The following is an 18,734-nucleotide window of genomic DNA, read 5'->3' on the forward strand; positions in this document are numbered from 1 at the left end:
ACTCTTCTCATTATTTGTGAGGTAAGACTATGCATTTTCTGCATGTCATACATCAATATTAGTACTATGCATGCATTAACATTTGTGTTTTCTCATCTTTTCAGTGGGTTATTGTCAAATAAATCATAAGTTGGTCGGAAATGAGAGAAAGCGGAGTCGTTTAACGTTGATTTTTTAAAAAGGGACTTGATACATTGTTTTGAAAAGGAAACAGCTTCAGATAGGAATGGACTACCAGCCAGGGCTTAGCCTTGAGCCTCCTGTGCAAACCACAAGGGGACCTCAGCCAGGGGTGTCAGCAGTCTCACCCTGGAGGTGGTCGTGCTGCCTTGGAAACATACCCTCCCGGAAGCCTAAACAATTTCCACTTCCTCCAAGAAGGTTTCCCCTCCCCGAGTGAGGTTTATAGTCACCGCTCCTTGCTGCAAAGCCCAAGGTTAACGAGTGGCCGCCGCCCACGCAGCACTCCCTCGCAGCTCTGCAGCTCTGCCTTAGATGTAGTTGTGTCAGTCCTGCCGGGTACCTTCCCTCACGTTGTCCTGGCTCTCTCTGTGCCACTCCAGGCGAGAGTTCACTAAGCTTTCTATCTCTAAGCAGCTACTTTTGATGTGTGGAGGCTTTAGCAGCGGAGTGAGAGGCAGAGAATTTACCAACACCACGAAAATCCTGGGAAACCAAGTTTGAAAGGTGGGTGGGGGTGGGGGTGGGGGTGGGGGTGGGGGTGGCGCGGCCTGGGAGACCAGGATTGACTGGGTGTTGTTAGGGCCTGGGCGGATCTGTTCCTGGCTGGGCTGACACCTTCCAAAGAATGATCCCCAGGCCGTAGTCCCGCGCCGCTCCTGCCCACACCTCCAGGTGTGCATTCCCCGCCCTTCATTCCTCTTCCAAAATGGATAGCTTGTCCTTGCAGAGTTGCCCCGGGAAAGCGGAAGAGAAACGTGGAATCATGGACGTGGAGAGCTAAGGGAGCACACTCACACTTGCTGCGGCCTGCAGACCCAGTCCATCGAAAACGCAGAACTGGAAACGTGTGCACCTTTCCGGCCGCAAAGTCGCCTCTCCGTGCTCGGCTGCCTCCAATTAGAGGCTGCGCTCGGAGAAACTTTGTCTGCTGGAAACTTCGGACACTCAATTACGAGAGGCCACACTGCAGGGGTTTTGCGGGGCCCCGCGATGTGTTCCGGAGCTTTTCAAGTGGGAAGAGAAGAGCGGCGAAGTGAAAATGCAGCGTGTGGGGGAGCCCACCCCAGTCCCGCCGGCTGTCGCGCGCTGAGGTGAGCGCGGGAGGGCCTGGGGGTGGGGAACCCGAGCTGGCGGCTGGCGGCTGCGGGTCTCCCGCCGCGGGTGTGTCAGATCGGGGGCGGGAGCGGGGGTGGGGGGATTGGTAAAATAATGAATGGGTTTAGGCTGCCGGGGCGGGCAGCTCAGCGAATGAATGGGGGAAGGGGAGCGCAGGAGGTTGGGGGCTCTGGGGGTGTCCCGCCAGGTAGGCGAATGCGCTAGGGGGAGGGAGTTTGGGGGTGCGGGAGTTGCTGACTTGTGCTACGTGGAGCCAGCTGAAAAGAAAGAAGGCGGGGGAAGGAAGAGGTTGGCGTCCGTGCTGCTTCTCCGGCACTCCCTCCGCGCCCCTCTCCGGTGGCCCCTGCCGGCGCGCCAAAGCCCGAGCGGTGGGGCCAGGCGGCGCTGGACGCTCCCGGAGTTGTGACCTTCCCGTCCTCCGGCCGAGCTCCCCGGCCTCTCGGCCTCGCGCGGGCCCCCGGCGGGGTGGGCGCAGGGGGTGGCCCGGCTCCTGGCGACCTCCGAGGGGTGGGCGGAGGGGCGAGGGGCCACGGCGATTGACCGCGTAGCGGGAGGCCAGCCCCGGGCGGCGGGAACCAGACTCCAGGCGGCGCGCAGGTAAAGGGGCGGGCGCGGGGCGGGGGGACAGCGCCCCCTGGGCCCGGAGCCAGTGCCCGCCGAGTCGCCTCCGACCGCAGGAGGCGCGTTCGGCTGGCCCCGCCGACGGGCTTTGTGGCCGTGTGTGCCAGTGTGTGCGTGTGGGCGTGCGCGGGTGGGTGTGCGCGCGCCTGTGTCGGGTGTGGGTGGGTGTGCTGCCTGCAAGCTGGCCTGCAGGAGGCGAGGTTGCCTGGGCCTCCCCAAACAGCCAGTTGACCGAGCCCTGGGAGGGAAGTTGCCGCCGCCGCCCGGGCCGCCGGCCCTCCCGTCCCCCGGCCAGGTCAGTGCGTCCGGGGCCCGCCCAGGGGACACGTAGGTGGCCTTGGGTTACCTGGGGCCGGGTGGGGGCGCGGGAAGGCTGGCCGGGGGCGCTCGAGATCCCCCCAAAGCCTCGCCTGGATGGACGGGGACCGCCGGGGTACCTCGCACCCCGCAGCTGGGAGCTCCCGCACCACTTGCTTTTCACCGACAACTCTGCACAGGAGTCCGTCTCGGGCTGCGGACTTTCAACTTCAGTTTCTGCCCAGCCGCTTAGCAAACACGCTTAGCAAGTCACTGGAAAATCTACGGGCAAGGGAGGGACCTGGCTTTGAGACGGTGGTTTTGAAATCAAACGGGCTCGCTTGGTTTGTGTAGGACGACTGGTCTGTGTTGAATGGATTTAAATTTTATTCTTGTTTTTCTTTGCTGCCATTTGGCTTTGATGTGTAGGAATGAGGGCATCCAGGATTTGTTGCCTGTAGTCCGCCACCCCCCCACCCCCCGGGGTGTTGCTCACTGCCGCTACTTCTGCTCTTTCTCTCTTTTTCTTTTTGTTGAAATCTGTGGATTTTTCGTAAACGTGGGTTTCCAGCCAGTGCTCGCTTATTAAAACTCCAGTATGAATGCGTTGCTTCCCATCGAAATCGATACATATGTGCAAACGCGAGCATTGAAGACATGTAACTGCAGTTAATTAGAGCAAAAGCCTCTATTCCTTCAGGCTCTACCAATTCGTGCTTTTCACCTACTTGAGTAAGTGTCGTTTGCCAGGCGTAGTAAGCTTAACTGTGCAGTGAGAGGTTCAAGGCAATTCTGGTGAAAGGGATTCCCTGCGCTGGGAATACCGATCAGTTCTCGGAAGGAGATAGTCCCTTGTCAAACAGAAGAGCAAGCCCCTGTGAAAAAGGGTGTCTACTGGAGTTATGGTTGTCTGGTCCGAACTAAATTCCAATGCTCTCTCACTCCTCACTCACTCTGTGCCGGCTAGCCTAGCCCTTTCAGCCCCCGATTCTCCAAATCCGGGTAGGAGTGAGCGTATTTGCCCCCAATACAAACTTGTTACCAACAATCGGCATTGTAAGTATGTGAAGGTGGCTACTTTTCTTGATACCGTTTAACTTGAGGATAAAGAAGCCAAGTAGCAGGAGAAAGAAGCAGTGTATGGCGGGAAGGAAGGCGCGGACTGAGGGGCCGGGCAGGAGCACTGGGTTGTCATCATTCAAGCCAGCACCGCGTCCCCTAGTGGTGCGACCTTAGCCCGTCAGGTCCGTGCGTTCTCTGTCTTGGTGACCTCATCTGGAAAATGGAGGGCTTTGGTGATCTTGGCTGTTCCTTCCAGCTCCCCAAGTAACTAGAAACTGGGGGTGGGGGTGGTTATCCCATGTTAGAACAGTAGGAAGAGGATAAAGAGGAAGTGTGAAGGGGTTAGTCCTGGAGGGAAGTGATAGGGCAAGAGGGCCAGGAAGGTGAAAAAAAACCAGCAATAGGAGATGCCTGGAGGGGGAAGAGCCTGGAGCTGGGAGTTCATTTTTCTCTTTTTTTCTTTCTTCCTCCGAAAGGGCATCAGTAATACTCCCTCCCCCGTCAATCTTTTATTACCCTTATTATTGAAAATGTGCGATCCTGCTTAGCTTTAATATCTAGGTGATCCCCACAGCTGACCCATGCTCCTTCTATTCACATACTGTTTTTAAGTGGGTCAGCTGATGCCCAGTGCATTGGACACTCAGCCTGGACCCCAGTTTCCCTGTGAATGATGGGAACAAAATAACAGAGGTGGGGGTGTATGTGGCAGCCCATCCACCAACTTGCATTTTGAAACTTCTATTTTCATTTGAAGTTAATAAATTCTAAAGAGTAATTTGATTAAAAATATTGTGCTATAGCATTTTCAAGGTTTTACCGAATCTGTTCTGATAGACCTACGGGGAAATGCAAAAGAACTTGCTAAGTGTTTTTGATACATAATGGCATTCAGCCTGATAGTGACTGTTAGGGAAACTTTATTTCAAATGCTTTGCAGGGAAAGTTGCAATCTGGGCAGAATACACTCTACAATTTTTAGTGGGAAGTTCCCTGTGTTTAGGACATCATGGCTTTTGAAATTTAGTCTGAGGTCAAGATTTTAATGTTTGTGCTTAATGCATGGCCTGTCTTTCTTTTCTTGAAATTTTCTGGTACCAATATACATATGCACTCGAGGAACATGATTTATTTTAAAGTGAAGTGTGATGTAGTAAAAACTTGAGCATAAGCTCTTGGTTTCAAGTCTGAAAGTCTGCTCTGGCCTTGCTGACTTGGTCTCATACTCCTGTTTGTTTTCTTATTTTTACACTAGAGGCCCAGTGCACGAATTTGTGCATGGGTGGGTGGGGGGGACCGCAGGAGGTTGGCTGGCCAGGGGGGTGGGGGGGGAGACTGTGGGAGGTTGGCCAGCTGGGGGGAAGGGACTGCGGGAGGTTGGCTGGCTGGCTCTGAGGAAGGAGCGGGCCCTTGGCCCCCCTCGGAAAGGGGCTGTGTCCACCACCACCCACCCCCAGTTCCCTATACCACTCTGGGCCCGAGGGCCCCAGTGGGGTCAGGAGAGGAGGTGACGATTGCTGGGCCGGGTGCGGAAGGAATGGCCACTGTCAGTGCTCTGCCACCACGTGGTTCCCCGCCTCCCTCCTCCTCCTTCCCTTTCCACTGTGCTGCCACCGCGGCGGGCTGGCGGCCCCTGAGGAAGGGAGAGGACGGGAGGAAGACAAACCCTTGTGTCGAGGGCTGACTTTCAATAGATCGCAGTGAGGGAGCTGCTCTGTTATGTATGTAACCATGACCCAGAAGCAGGTCTCTTCGAATGGTTTAGCACCAGGAGCCGATGGGGGCTGGCCGCCAGGGGAAGGGCCACGGGAGGTTGGCTGTGGGAGCGCACTGACCACCAGGGGGCAGGTCTTGTGTTGAGCGTCTGCCCCCTGGTGGTCAGTGTGTGTCATAGCGACTGGTCGACCAGTTGTTCCGGTCGTTCTGGTCATTTGGTCATAATAGTTGCTTAGGCTTTTATATATTATAGATAGGTTACCCCACAAAGTCCCTATCATGTTATTAGTTATTTCACGGAGAACTCTTATGGATGTTACAGAGTGGTGAGAAAAGGAGGAAATTTAAATTCAGTAAGCAATTCCCCAAATCCTCCTCTAGCGGAGATATTAGTGTGATGAAAAGGAAGCCCTAGAAGGAGCTGCAGTGTGAGGGAAAAGATGCAGCCAACTGCAGTATAGCAGCTGGATTGCATAACCGGGCAGCAGCTATAGAATCCAAGACCCTTGGCATGCCAGGGAATGGAAAATTAAATCCTGACTTTGGGGAAGACTTCTGAAAGGGACTTGAAGAATGAAAATGATGCAACTCTTTAAAAAAATGTATATTTTTATTGATTTCAGAGAGATAGAGAGAAGGAAAGAGAGATAGAAACATCAATGATGAGAGATAATTATTGATTGGCTGCCTCCTGCTCGCCCCTTACTGGGGGCCAAACCTGCAACCCAGGCACATGCCCTTATTGGGAATCTGGGAATCAAATGGTGACCTCCAGTTCATAGGTCGACGCTTAACCACTGAGCTACGCTGGCTGAGCTGATGCAACTCTTAGAAGGTGGATGTAGGGGAGGGGTAAAGGTATTGTTGGAGTCCAGGGTAATGAGGGCTGGACATTTATAAGGTGGTAAATTATGGGGGAACTTGGGTGTTATTTTAAGGAGTTGTACTACATTGGAGATGGGGAGAGGAAAGTATTATTTAACCCCAAGATGTAGGAAGTAACATATATTGGGGCATAGTGAGGGGTGAAATGAGGGAGAGGTAATTGGGTTTTTAGTCCATTAAATTCCATTGTAACTCATGGTTAGCGAGTTTTAGGGCACTGCTACTAGCTTATCCAGATGATATACAGGTTGCAGAATAAATGAATATGTGGCTTCTTCCTCCCACCCCGCAATTGATAATGCTTTTTCTACTTTTGAGAGATTTAATTTAGTACAAATTAATGATGCTATTGTGCTATGTTTGGACCTTTTGAGCATGTAGGTTAAAGCCACTCTCCAGGCACAGAGCTGACCAAGAAGGTATTTTGCTTTGCTTTGTTTTGTTTCGGGAAGGGGCTGCTGGTTAATCCTAATTTAAACATGACTGCAATGGCAGCCAGCATTCTGGACCCTGTTTGTGTTATGCATAGTATTTAACCACAGTTGTTGACTATTTGCAGCACAGAAGAGAAAGAATTATTATCAGTTTGGAATTGGGGTGAATGCCCTTGTAAAGGGTCGGGGTGATGATGGAGGGGAGGAGGGGGCGGGAGAGTAGCACCCTGAGTACTGCAGTGAGGGCTGACCCAACCCTGAAAAGCCTTCATTAAGTTTAACCTCCAATAAGTTTAGCCTGCTCAATACTGTAGACTAATACTTTTTAAACAACCTTCTTTTTGGTCATCTGCTCTCCCAAACCCCCAAAACAATCTCTAGAGCTAAGATGTCTAGCTCATTATCTCTTATACAGGAAGAATGTCTGTGGGACCCTTTGGGAAAGGTGCTTAGCAGCTCCATAGGTTTCCTCTCACACCCCAATACCTCTGTCTTGGGTAGGAATGAATGGCTTGTCACTTGCATGTCCAAGGTGGAGTTGATTTGGGTCAATGTTCTCATTGCCCTTGAATCTGGAGATGCTGGGTTACAAGGAGACAGTAATTAAAGGAGATTAGGTCAGCTTCTTTTTACTATCTTCTGAATACAATTTGAATATTCCTATCAGTTTGCTTAATCTCTGCAAGGGAACTTGGGTTTGGCTTGTTTGATCATTTAATTAAGTGAAGGAGGCCAAGGTTAGTACACCCTATATTTGTTAGAAGGATACCCTCTTTGGGGGAAGGGGGGAGGCATGATGGTATTTTGTTTACACTCCCTGGCATTATTTCCAGCAGATTAGTATGATTTCAAAGTAGCATTGTTGTTGTTGTTATTAATGACTTATGGGGATGGGGCAAAGAAAATTGTTTTAACACTTCAATATTAGCTACTGTCATCTGGTCCGTGCTGTAGAAACTTTAACCTTGAAGTTCATGTAGATGTCAAATTTTTTTTCAGAAGTGAAAGAATTACATGGATGTAGGCATACGTGGGTGTATGTTGTAATTTACTTTACTTCTGTGGCCCTGCTTTAAAAAGTGATATATTGGCAGGACAGACTCTTTACTTTAGTCCAGTGCTAACACAGCCATGTGTATGCCTGGATGAGGTAGATCATGCTGTGCTTGTTGTATTTAATATGGAGAGAAGAGAACATGATTTCAAAACTAGCCTCTTTCTCTAAAAGAGAAAAAGTTTAATTAATAACACTTCATCATGGATCTCTTTGGAGTGGGATTTCCAAGTGAAACTGTTAGCTAAAGGACATTTTGTACATTATGGCCATGATGTGTGCCTATGCTTCTTAAAGTTTAGGATTCACTATACAGATACTGCTACTGTGAACCATCTCTTCCTTCCTCCCTCCCTCCCTCCCTCCCTCCTTATCTCCCTCCTTCCCTCTCTCTCCCTCTTTCTTTCCTTCCTTCCTTCCTTCCTTCCTTCCTTCCTTCCTGCAAATTTCCCTTTATTAATTTTCTTAAATTTCAGAATAATGCCCTACATTTGATTTAATGTAAGTCAGCTATACTCCGTTTTCCTTCTCTGTGTTTACGTGTTTGTCTTTGACCAGTCCCTGGACTGCCTTCATTCTGAAATTCTTTCCCCAACAGAAGGATATTCCTCACTCTTTGAAAGAACTGATTCAGGGCAGAGGAAACAAGTTCTGTTCAACCCTAGCAGCACTGAGCTGCCTGCCTGCTGTACACCCAGCCCTGTGCTGGGTCCTAGGGGAATGGAGTGGGGGGTGAATAAGGATCCCTACCCTCTGCGAGGAGCATGCAGACATATTAACAGGTGATTGCAATTCAGTGTAACAAGTATGATGAATGAGATAATTATGGTAGCACCAAGCCTGGGGCACCTGACCCTCAGGTGGGTGTGGGTGCAGGGCTTTGGGTGGGTGTGGGTGCAGGGAAGGCTCCTGGAAAATTAGGAGCTGGAAGGACCTTAGGAGATAAACCAAGAAACCTGCAAGGCAAAAGAGGATCATGATAGAGGGAATCAGGAGGCTTTTTAGTTTCCATTTTGGTGTTGCTGGGTAAATCAAAGTTCCTCTCTTTTTAAATCTGTAAAGCAGCAATAAGAACTGATATTACCTGGTTGCTAACTCTAGTTTTCATTTACTTGTCTCTTAATCTTTTATTTGTTCATCTCTCCACTCCATATTCAATAGATATTTGTTGCACACCTCCCATTACCAAGGAACAGTAGACGAACAGGACATGTTAGGCCCCATCTCCCAGGGAACTTGCACCCTATCACATTGTGTTAACAACAGAAGCTCTTTTGAAATCCCCTCAGATGTGCAGCATGTTTGTTGAGCTGTTCTTCACGTTCAGGAATGTTTTCTTCAAGCAAGTCTCAGTATTTTCAGGTTAGTTAGCTCTTCCCTCTTACGTAAGAGAAGAAGAAGAAGAAGAAGAAGAAGGAAACAGATCCGGATGTTCTCCTCTTTTTTGTAAACTTGGAATGTTTTACCCCAGGTTTACCTGTCAGTTGTCAAGTCTAGAGATAGACATAGTTGTTTCGTATCTGTAATGCTGGCTTTCATCTCATTTTGGACTTTCTTAATTTCAACCCGACTTGTGTTTGGATTTCTGTATTCACTGTATCACTTGCTTCCTAGAATCATTCCAATCTAGTATTCGTGGGAAGTCAGGCTTATCTTGAGGTCACGCTATCATGGGACGTACTTTGTTTTGTTAATGCATTTTATTTACTTTATTTAGGTCAATCAGAGATATGAACCAATAGAAAGTGTTCCAGCCAGAAGAAGGTAGCTGCATTCATTTATAAGATCTGTGTTTTTTTTTGTAATGATTCAAAAATATAGATGTGTCAGAGTAAATGTGATAATCTCCCTCTGCCACTTCAACCTTACCCATCTGATGTAACCCTTTGCCATCAATTTGTTACATACCCGTCCAACCTTGTCTTTTTGCATATAGAAACCTACACAAACGTTTGTGTTTAGATATATTTACAAATGTGTGGGATGTGTGGGCGGGGGCTGTTTATGTATACCCATATATATGTTTATGTATGTATGTGCGTGTGTCTGTGTGTACACGCACTGCCTCCTGCCTCTATTCTCTGTGGTTGGAAAGAGGCCGTTGTTGAGGTTGCCACCAGAAGTTTCAAGTCCAAAGAGCCTGTGTGGCTCCTCTTTAATCGACACAGCATGATATTACTCAATTAAGAGTGCTCGTCAGAGAGATATGAACAGGGAACAAGAAAACTATTTCCAGCTGCGTGAGCACCAGGACAACAAATATTACAGAGAATGTTATTTCCACAAGGACTCCTCTTCACTGGCAGGGGAGGAGGGGCACTTCGGAGCACATATTCTGGCATCTGCGACCCTCTGGTTGGGTGGAAGGCCTGCGGGCCGTTTTTGGAGCAGAGCCGATAGGTGGCGTTACTCATTACAGGCAGGCTTCCTTGTGGGGGTATCGGAGGGCCCCCTGAGGCTCTGGTAATCAGCGGGGGGGAAAGGGAGGAAACAGAATAGCCTTTTGTTAAGGGGCTGCTTTGCCATCTTGGATGAGGATTTGTTGGGAGCGGGATTATTGTCATGTCAAGAAAACGAGGCAGTCGTTCTGTACCCCGGATTCATTGCAGTTCCACGGGGCTTGCTTTACTTTCTGGTTAGACACAGAGACCGAAAGCTCCCAAGGCTGAGGTAGGATGACCGACTTTTCCAAGCTCACTAGTCACTTTATGTAAGACCCGGTCAGAGAACTCAGTTTCATGCAGCTGAAATCTTCCGTGGTGAAGTCCCTATGTTTGGCCGAGGACACTAAGCATAGAAGAAGAAGAAAGGCGAAAGGAGGAGAAAAATGATGACCAAGGAAGTCTGCTCCCTGCTCTCCAGTAGCTCATAAGCATGGAGAGCCACGGAGAGACAAATGCCTAAGATCAGGTAGACGGCGGTGCGTGTCCTAAATGGAGGGTTAATAAAATGCCATCTGAATATCCGAGGATGGAGAGAGAGTAACTCCGTTTTGGAGTAAAGATTTGCAGCAAGATTCTGGGCTCAGTGGACACGTTGGGTGAAAAGCTCATTCCAACAGAAGAGTAATAACTAAGAAAGGCCCAGGTGCTACATGTGAGTGGCAGGCACAGCGGTGGTGTGCTGTGGGTCAGTCTTGAAGGGCCACTAGAAGGGTGCTGGAAGCTAAGGACAAAAAAGGGGCATGTTGATGCCATTAACAGAGAGTAGGCACATGAGAATATGAGGATTGTTCCAGCGAGAACAGAGGCTTTCAGCGTGGAAGCTTAGCTGAGAAGTCAGAGCTTGGCAGAACTCAGGATTAATTGTTATATGTCAAAGGAAATGCAGGCATGTGCCACTTGACACTGGGGATATAGGCGATTTCATCATTGTATGAACATCATAGAGTACACTTACACAACCCTAGATGGATAACCCGCCACATACCTAGGCTGCATCCTATAGCCTGCCGCTCCTAGGATAGAAACCTGTATAAGCATGTCACTGTACTGAATACTGTAGGTAATTGTAGCACAATGGCATTTGTGCATCTAAACATATCTAAACATAGAAAAGGCACAGTAAAATGATGGTATAAAAGATTAAAAAATGGTAGTCCTGTAAAGGGACTTGACATGTGTGAATGGAGCTCACAGGCCTGGAAGTTGGTCTGGATGGGTGAGGGAGTGGTGAGTGGATGTGAAGGCCTGTGTGATTACTGTATGCCACTGTAGGCTTTATAAACACCATGCATTTAGGCTCCACTAAGTGTATAAAACAATAGGAGATTCAATCAAGTGCAAGAGAAAACGATGCAATCAAGAGACATGGGCCAACATGAGATATTTGAGGCAGCGTGCTGGCCTAACATGGCATGCAGTTTTACAGCAAACTTCTTTCATATAATTAGAAAGAGTAGACGCTAAAGCAGCGGCTCTCAACCTGTGGGTCGCGACCCCTTTGGCCGTCGAACGACCCTTTCACAGGGGGCGCCTAAGACCATCCTGCATATCAGATATTTGCATTACGATTCATAACAGTAGCAACATTACAGTTATGAAGTAGCAACGAAAATAATTTTATGGTTGGGTCACAACATGAGGAACTGTATTTAAAGGGCCAGAAGGTTGAGAACCACTGCTCTAAAGTCATGATAAACAGTAAAGTGTAGTAAATACATAAGCCCATAGCAGTCATTTATTATCATTATCAAGTATTAGGTATTGTACATAATTGTATGTGCTGTGTTTGTATATGAGTGGCAGTACAGTGAGTTTGTTTACACCAGCATCACTGCAAACATTAGTAACCTGTTACCCTATGACGCTATGCCAACTATGATGTCAGGAGGTGATAGGAATTTTTCAGCTCTGTTATAATCTTGTGGGACTATTGTTATATATGTGGTCCGTTGTTGACTGGAATATCTTGATGCTGGGCATGACTGTTATCAGACATTCATTGAGCATCCACTATGGCTTCTCTTGATGAGGTGGCTCTGGGATGATAAAAAGGAGTTGGAGTTTCACCTTAATGTTCCTTTGGGGTGAATAAAAGCCCCTGAACCAATTCATTCCAGCAAAGAAAAAAAATCCTGGAAATAATTGGAAGACTGATGATAATATGGGGGCTGATATAGTGTTTTTAAAATATAGTTATTTTAAAAAATTATCTTTATTGTTGAAACAATTAGAGATGTTCCCCTTCTTCCCCCCACTGACCCTCCTCCTCCCAACTCCCATCCCCTCCCTAAGCCTTCACCCCGCTACTGTGTTCATGGGTTATTCATACATGCATATAAATTCTTTGGTTGATCTCTTCTATCCTCCCCCGTGCCCATTACCTCTGAGGATCCTCAGTCGGTTGCATGCTTTCATGTCTCTGGATCTATTTTGTTTGTCAGTTTATTTTGTTTATTAGATTCCACATATAAGTGAGATCATGTAATACTTGTCTTTCTCTGACTGACTTATTTCACTTAGCACAATACTCTCCAGGTCCCTTCATGCTGTCTCAAAGGATAAGAGATACTTTTTTTTTTTTTTTTTTTTTTTTTTACAGATACATAGTATCTCATTGTGTAAATGTACCACAGTTTTGTTTTTTTTATCCACTTATATAGTGATGGACACTTGGGCTGTTTCCAGATCTTAGCTATTGTAAATAACGCTGCTATGAACATAGGGGTGCATACATTCTTTCTGATTGGTGTTTCAGGCTTACTTAACTGCAAGGCTAACAGCAATGAGTGTCCCATTACTGCCATTACTATTCTAAAAGACAAGCCAGAAAACTTCTCAGAAAAACTGGAAATCCCAGTAGCCTGCGGTGAGGCCTTCTCCACTTACTGCATTGAAAAAAGTGTGACCCTTTTCATTTATCTGAATTGCCCAATATTTTCTTTTCCATCATATTTATCTTCTTATATGGGGGGGAAAGCATTATTATTAAATATATTTGTATTGATTTCAGAGAGGAAGGGAGAGGGAGAGGGAGATAGAAACATCAATGATGAGAGAGAATCATTGATTGGCTGCCTCCTGCACGCCCCACATTGGGAATCGAGCCCGCGACCCGGGAATCAAACCATGACCTCCTGGTTCATAGGTTGATGCTCAACCACTGAGCCACTCTGGCCCGGCAAGGGAAAGCATTATATTTTTTTAAATTTCCATTTTATTCTCTGCTGTTTTCCTAGTGCTAGTACACTTTGCATGTAATAAAACTCAAAATTTTTTGAATAAAAATTTTTTTGAACTGAAAAATTTTGAATAAAAATTAATATATTTACCATCTACTGAGCATATTATGGCAAATGAGTGGCCTTTACTGTGAGATTTGCAATCTAGTGAAGGAGATGCCTCTGAATGAGTCACTGAAAGTGCGATTGGAATTAGGAAGACAAGTGGGGTGTCCTGGAAGGGTATGACAGGGAGACGGACTTTGTCTGGGAGGGGTGAGGAAGCAGCATTTATACTGAGGCTTGAGAGATGAATTGAAGCAGTTAAGTAAAATTGGGATGTGAGGATGGAAGAGGAAGGAGACGTTGATAGAGAAAAAGAAGATATGATTGAAAAAAAATAAACAAAAGTCTGATTCTCACTTCTTGAGTTGAAATTAGATCATTTGTTTTAAATGATGGAATGACGTAAGGGTAGACGTTGATCAACTTTGTTGGCATTTTTTTATGTAAAGCACTTCATTTTCAATAACTTTAAAATAATCAGCAATATTTAAAAAAATTGGGGTCAGACATTATTGAGGGAGAAGGAGTTTTCATCTGAAAGTAGCAATTTTTGAAAAATGGAACTAGCTTGAATTTTATTTTATTTTTTTATTTCAAGCTTACTTAACTGCAAGACTAACTGCTAAAAAAAAAAAATCACTGCAAAAATAAAAACAGTGCAGGGAAAGTAAACATTCTTGTTCATATCTGACTCCATTGGGAATACTAGTGGTTCAGGACGACTTGGCTGAAGATTGCCTTATTGTATACATGTAAGCTTTTGCATAAATTACTGGTTTTAATTATCATGGTAACGGAGTGAGGTTTGTACAATTTCTATTTCTTGTTGATTAAGGGTTTCTGTGTCCTGATGCTTGAAAAGAGCATGATTTTCTCTGGGTGACAAGTACAGATATGTTTACTAATTCAGTTGCTATAATAATATCATTCACATCCTCTGTGCCCTGATTCTGTACTTGAGCTGCCCTAGACTGGTATGGTCCTTTTCTCTCTCTACAAATGGGCTTTTGTCAATTTTTTAATAGTAATTACTATGAGTTAACATAGTATTAAATACATAAAGGTTCCTGTTAGGACTTTACTATGTGTTTCTTAATATAAAATAACCCTCTACGCATTTGGAACTATATTTTTTTCCCCTGATCTTTATGTTATCAATCCTCTTTTTTTTTTTGTCTTTGTCTGAAATAATTTCACTCATCCTTTTGATTTAAAATTTTTGGTGTCATTTTAGTTAATACATTTTTGCCTGTAAGCAAAAATTGATCAATTTTGTTTTAACATACTTCTTATAGGGAAACTTATTACTGTTAAATTTATTCTTATAACCAATATGTTTGATCTTATTTCTTACCCCTTAGTTTTCTCTTTGCTATGGCTTGCCTTTTTCCACCGGTATTTAGTCACATGGCCTTTAGTAAATTACATAATGTCTCTAAGACAACAGTTTTCTATTTGTAAAAAACAACACACGTACAAAAATCGTTAATTAATGCTTTAGAAGTGCCTGGCACACTGAATGTGTTAACTACCATTTTTATCATTGTTGCTAAGTTGAATGATATGGAATTGTTGGTATTTGACTCCATGTGACCTGTTAAAGTGGCATTTTCATATGGTTCAATCTGATCTTTTTCCTGGACTTTCCTTTATTTTCTGTCTTTTTCTATGCATTGTTTGTTTCATACATTCATAGTATTTTGACATGGCCCAGTCTAGAGTTCAATTTTAAGAGTGATTGCTTTTATGTTTCCAAATAGTTTCATAAACCTATGTTTTTCTGGTGCCCAAAGTAAAAGAGCTAAATAACTTTTAAAAATCTGTACAAAAATGAATTTAACATGACTATTTTTCTTGCCTTCTTACCCCTTCCCAATTTTCATTATATACATGGTGTCCCCCCCAAAAATGTATACACACACTTTAACAGCTGATGGCTCAATTTTGAAAATGAAATGTATTTTAATAAACACTGCCTTTATAATTATTGAAAGTATGTGTATATATTTTCGGGGACATCCTATATATACCTATATGTATATATAGATATAATAAATTTTTATATATTTTACCTGTTAACTTAAACTTTAAATATAGTTTAGTTTTTGTATCCTGATTTATAATAAAATCTGGAACAAATATTTCATACGTGTCTATAATTAGCTTTGAGCTTCATTAGCATTTGCATCCATTTAGGTGCCTTGCTTTGGCTGGCTTCACAGGTGCCTCCCATGTAGTTGAGGGATGTCCACATATTTATGCATTCTCTGCATTTCTGAATTAGACTCGCTGCCATTATTTTTGCTGTTTGTGCACTTTCTTGAGCATTTTGATGGGTAATTTGAAGAATTGTATTGGGACATTAGTTCAGTGGCTTCCAAAATTTTTTCACCGTGACCCATAGTGAGAAATGGTCATACGCACATGAATAAAACTCGAGTTTCATGTTATTTACTACATACAGTAAACTGTGCTTCCCCCTTGTTTGTTTCTGTGATACTCTATACATTTTTATTTTAAAAAAGTGCTGGTCATAATCCAGAAGTTTTGAACACACGATCTGGTCATGGACTGAAGTTTGAAAAACACTGACCTAGCCTGTTGCTATTTTGTGTAAAATTAGGGTCATTCGCTATTTAACATGTCTTTATTATGTACAGTCCCAGTTCCAATGCTAGTGGCTGGGAAAAGAGCAGTGAATAAAGCATCATTATCATCTGAGGCGGAAAGGAGGATAGTGACCAGATAATCACTCAAGTATCTATGTACAAAATGTGATGATTTCTACAAAGGAAAAGACTAGGGAGTTTCAAAAGAGATTAAATGGGGAACCTCATCTGACTTTGGGGTGAATTAGGATTTCCGTAGGGAAGTGACATTTGATTAGCACTGCAGAATGAGAAGGGGTTACCTCTGTGAAGGGACATGGTGGGGTGTGTGCGTGGGATTGCAGACTCGTGGAAGAGTTGAGTAATGGGTGTAAAATAAAGTCCTGACAGTGAATGGTAGGGGGAAGGCAGTCCTTTCTGTTTGATGATTTGACATTTTTTGTGATATTTAATGGGCCTTCCTGTTTGTGGCTTTTAAAAACTTTTCTCTGGACAAAAGTCCAATAGGAATAGAAAGCATATTTTTGGGAGGTGAGTGTAGTTAAGTTTTGGTAAGTGAAGTCCAGAGGATTGGGTATATTCATAGCTTCCTGGTGGCTTAAAAATGGGTAGGAATTATTGCTGTTAGGCTTTTCATTTTTATTTTTATAAATATATTCTTGTTGATTTTAGAGAGAGGAAGGGGGAGGGGGAAAGAGATAGAAACATCAATGATGAGAATAATTGATTGTTTGCCTCCTGTATGCCCCCTACTAGGGATCGGGCTTGCAACCTGGGCATGTGCCCTGAAGGGGAATCAAACTGCGACCTCCTGGTTCATGGGTCAGCGCTCAACCCCTGAGCCACACCGGCTGGGCGGGCTTTTTATTTTTTGGTTTACTTATTTTGTCCTGATAGGATTTAAGGGCTCATGCCTCTATCCTACTGTTTTAAAACCATGTGAAGAGTTTTTTAAAAAGATTTAAAATAGGAAATTCATAAAGGAAGTTGGAGACTGAATGAGACATGCGACTAGGGTTTGAAACTAATGAGACCATGATTCAAGTGCCAGTTTCCGCGGCTGTCCATTGGGCCTCTGGCATTACCCAACCTTTCCAGCCTTCAGGGGACTTAGAATCAGTTTGCACAAATCATCCTCCCCATTATTGTATTATTCAGTGACTCTACGCTAATTATTTTTAAGTTTGCTCTGGCTGTTTAATCCTCGAAGAAATGACGCCATGCCATTGAGTACTTTTAGTCCGATACGCTCAAACCAACCGGGGGAGGACTCCAGGCATTTGCATCCTCGTGTGCATTGTGGGGTAGGGCTCAGGTGGCACGAACACCTTCACATTGTACAATTCGCTACTGCTTCTCCTGGACACACTGAAGACTGGGCACAGATTAGGACCTAGCTGGGCAATTACTTAGGACTTCAACATCATAGTTTATAGTTTGCCCACACTTGAAATTAATGTTTCTAACCTTTCAGATTCAGTGAAGGTGGATAAAACCATGGGTTTATATGCTGAATGCTTGCATGGGGGGAATTCTACAGTATCAAAGTTTTTATATGTAATCCACATTTTATGAAAACCCAGTGAACAGTGAGGGATGCTATTTCACAGAAATTTAAAGGGCAAAGGAATCATATGGAGGACCCATTCAGTTTCGATGACTGTAATTAGGAATATTTGATAAAGAATGGGTTTTATGTGGAACGGAATGAAAATAAATTATAATCATAAAGTGCTCATTATAACATGAGCACTTTATTATGCTTGTTCTTATTTTTGAGGAAATTATATTTGAGAAAGAAAGATGAGATGAATGCTTTTGTATTTGAGCTCTACCTCATTCCTCATTCATAATAAATGTTTATTCAGGAAGTCCAGGTAACTGTGGGTATTTTACTTAGTGTGTTTTGGTGCTGATTCATCAGCTTATACTCCTTTATTTTCTGTTGAATAGCTTCTGAGTAAGCTGATACTATATGGCAATCTAGCCAGGAGAACAGGCTGCTGGTCTGGGACAAGGCAGGGACACGCTGCAGTGTTTGGGATCATGCTTGGCATAGGTCCAGGCAGGTAATAGGCACAGATGTTGCTCAAGGCTACACGGAGTTGGAGTCACAGGGTTAGGTTGGGTTCAAGGCAGATAAGGCCAGAAAGAGGTGCAGAGTATCCGGAGGCACTGCCGAGGGGTCGAAGGAAAGGCATTCTGCAGAGCCCTAAGAGAAAGTTGTGTAGGTGAGTCTAAAGCTCCCTGGAGGAATTTTATTTCCAGAGTTGGGAACAGCAGTTGAACATCTCTGCTTGTTCAAGGGAACCTCTGCTCTCAAGCAGGGCTTTGTCACCATGACCCTGGAAACACAGTCCCAGCAACTCTTCAAGCATTTGGCCATCTCAGAGTGGAAGACCAGGAATCACAAATCCTTATCTGATTCAGGTATTAGGGATCTTGTTGATTACCTTCTCTAGGAACAAAAATAAGCCCAGATTTCATGACTAAATATATTATTCCTGCAGGAGATTTATTATAAAACATATTTAACATTCCACTAATTTTTTGGCAAAAAAAATATCAACTCTGGCCACTAGCTATTACGACAGAGGTGAGTGGGCAATTTTGGGTTTATTCTAATGCAGGGAGAATGCGCAGTATCATTTACCTACTGAAGTACTTTCCTTTTTCCTTCTTCATCCCTTTTTGATGCTGGAATAATTCAGCAGGTAAAAATCTTTCAGTAAACACATCTTAAAGTATTTAAACCTATTCAGTTCACTAAAAATATTTGTTTTCTTGTAAGAAACTGCTTAGAATATTCTTACAAATGTTTAAAAATTATTTTTGAAACCACATTAGGGTAATATTTAAATAAGCAAACACTCACATTTGCAGTTCCTTAATGTAATATACTTTTCATTTAAACTTGGTAGTTTTGGGCCTATTCCCTTTATGGCCTATTTTATGGTCTACTTCTACATAGAGACAACAAATGTGTTTTTGTTCTACTCACCATTTTCTATCTACTGTTATACATGGCA

General features: G+C 44.4%; 1 protein-coding gene across 3 annotated transcripts in view; it reads left to right on the plus strand.

Annotated features, from left to right (window-relative positions):
* The first annotated feature begins 753 nt into the window (after positions 1-753).
* Positions 754-18,734, plus strand: part of LPAR1 (lysophosphatidic acid receptor 1) — a 125,093-nt gene continuing 107,112 nt past the window's right edge. The window contains exon 1 of one of the 3 annotated variants that reach the window (XM_036330038.1): positions 754-1,274. The gene's annotated coding sequence lies outside the window, so the exon portion shown is untranslated. Of the gene's footprint in view, positions 1,275-1,791; positions 1,897-2,081; positions 2,216-18,734 lie in introns of those variants that run through there. The other 2 variants (XM_036330040.1, XM_036330037.1) reach the window with 2 other exon arrangements.

Source organism: Myotis myotis, unplaced genomic scaffold, assembly GCF_014108235.1.
Source record: "Myotis myotis isolate mMyoMyo1 unplaced genomic scaffold, mMyoMyo1.p scaffold_m19_p_12, whole genome shotgun sequence".
NCBI lineage: Eukaryota > Metazoa > Chordata > Mammalia > Chiroptera > Vespertilionidae > Myotis > Myotis myotis.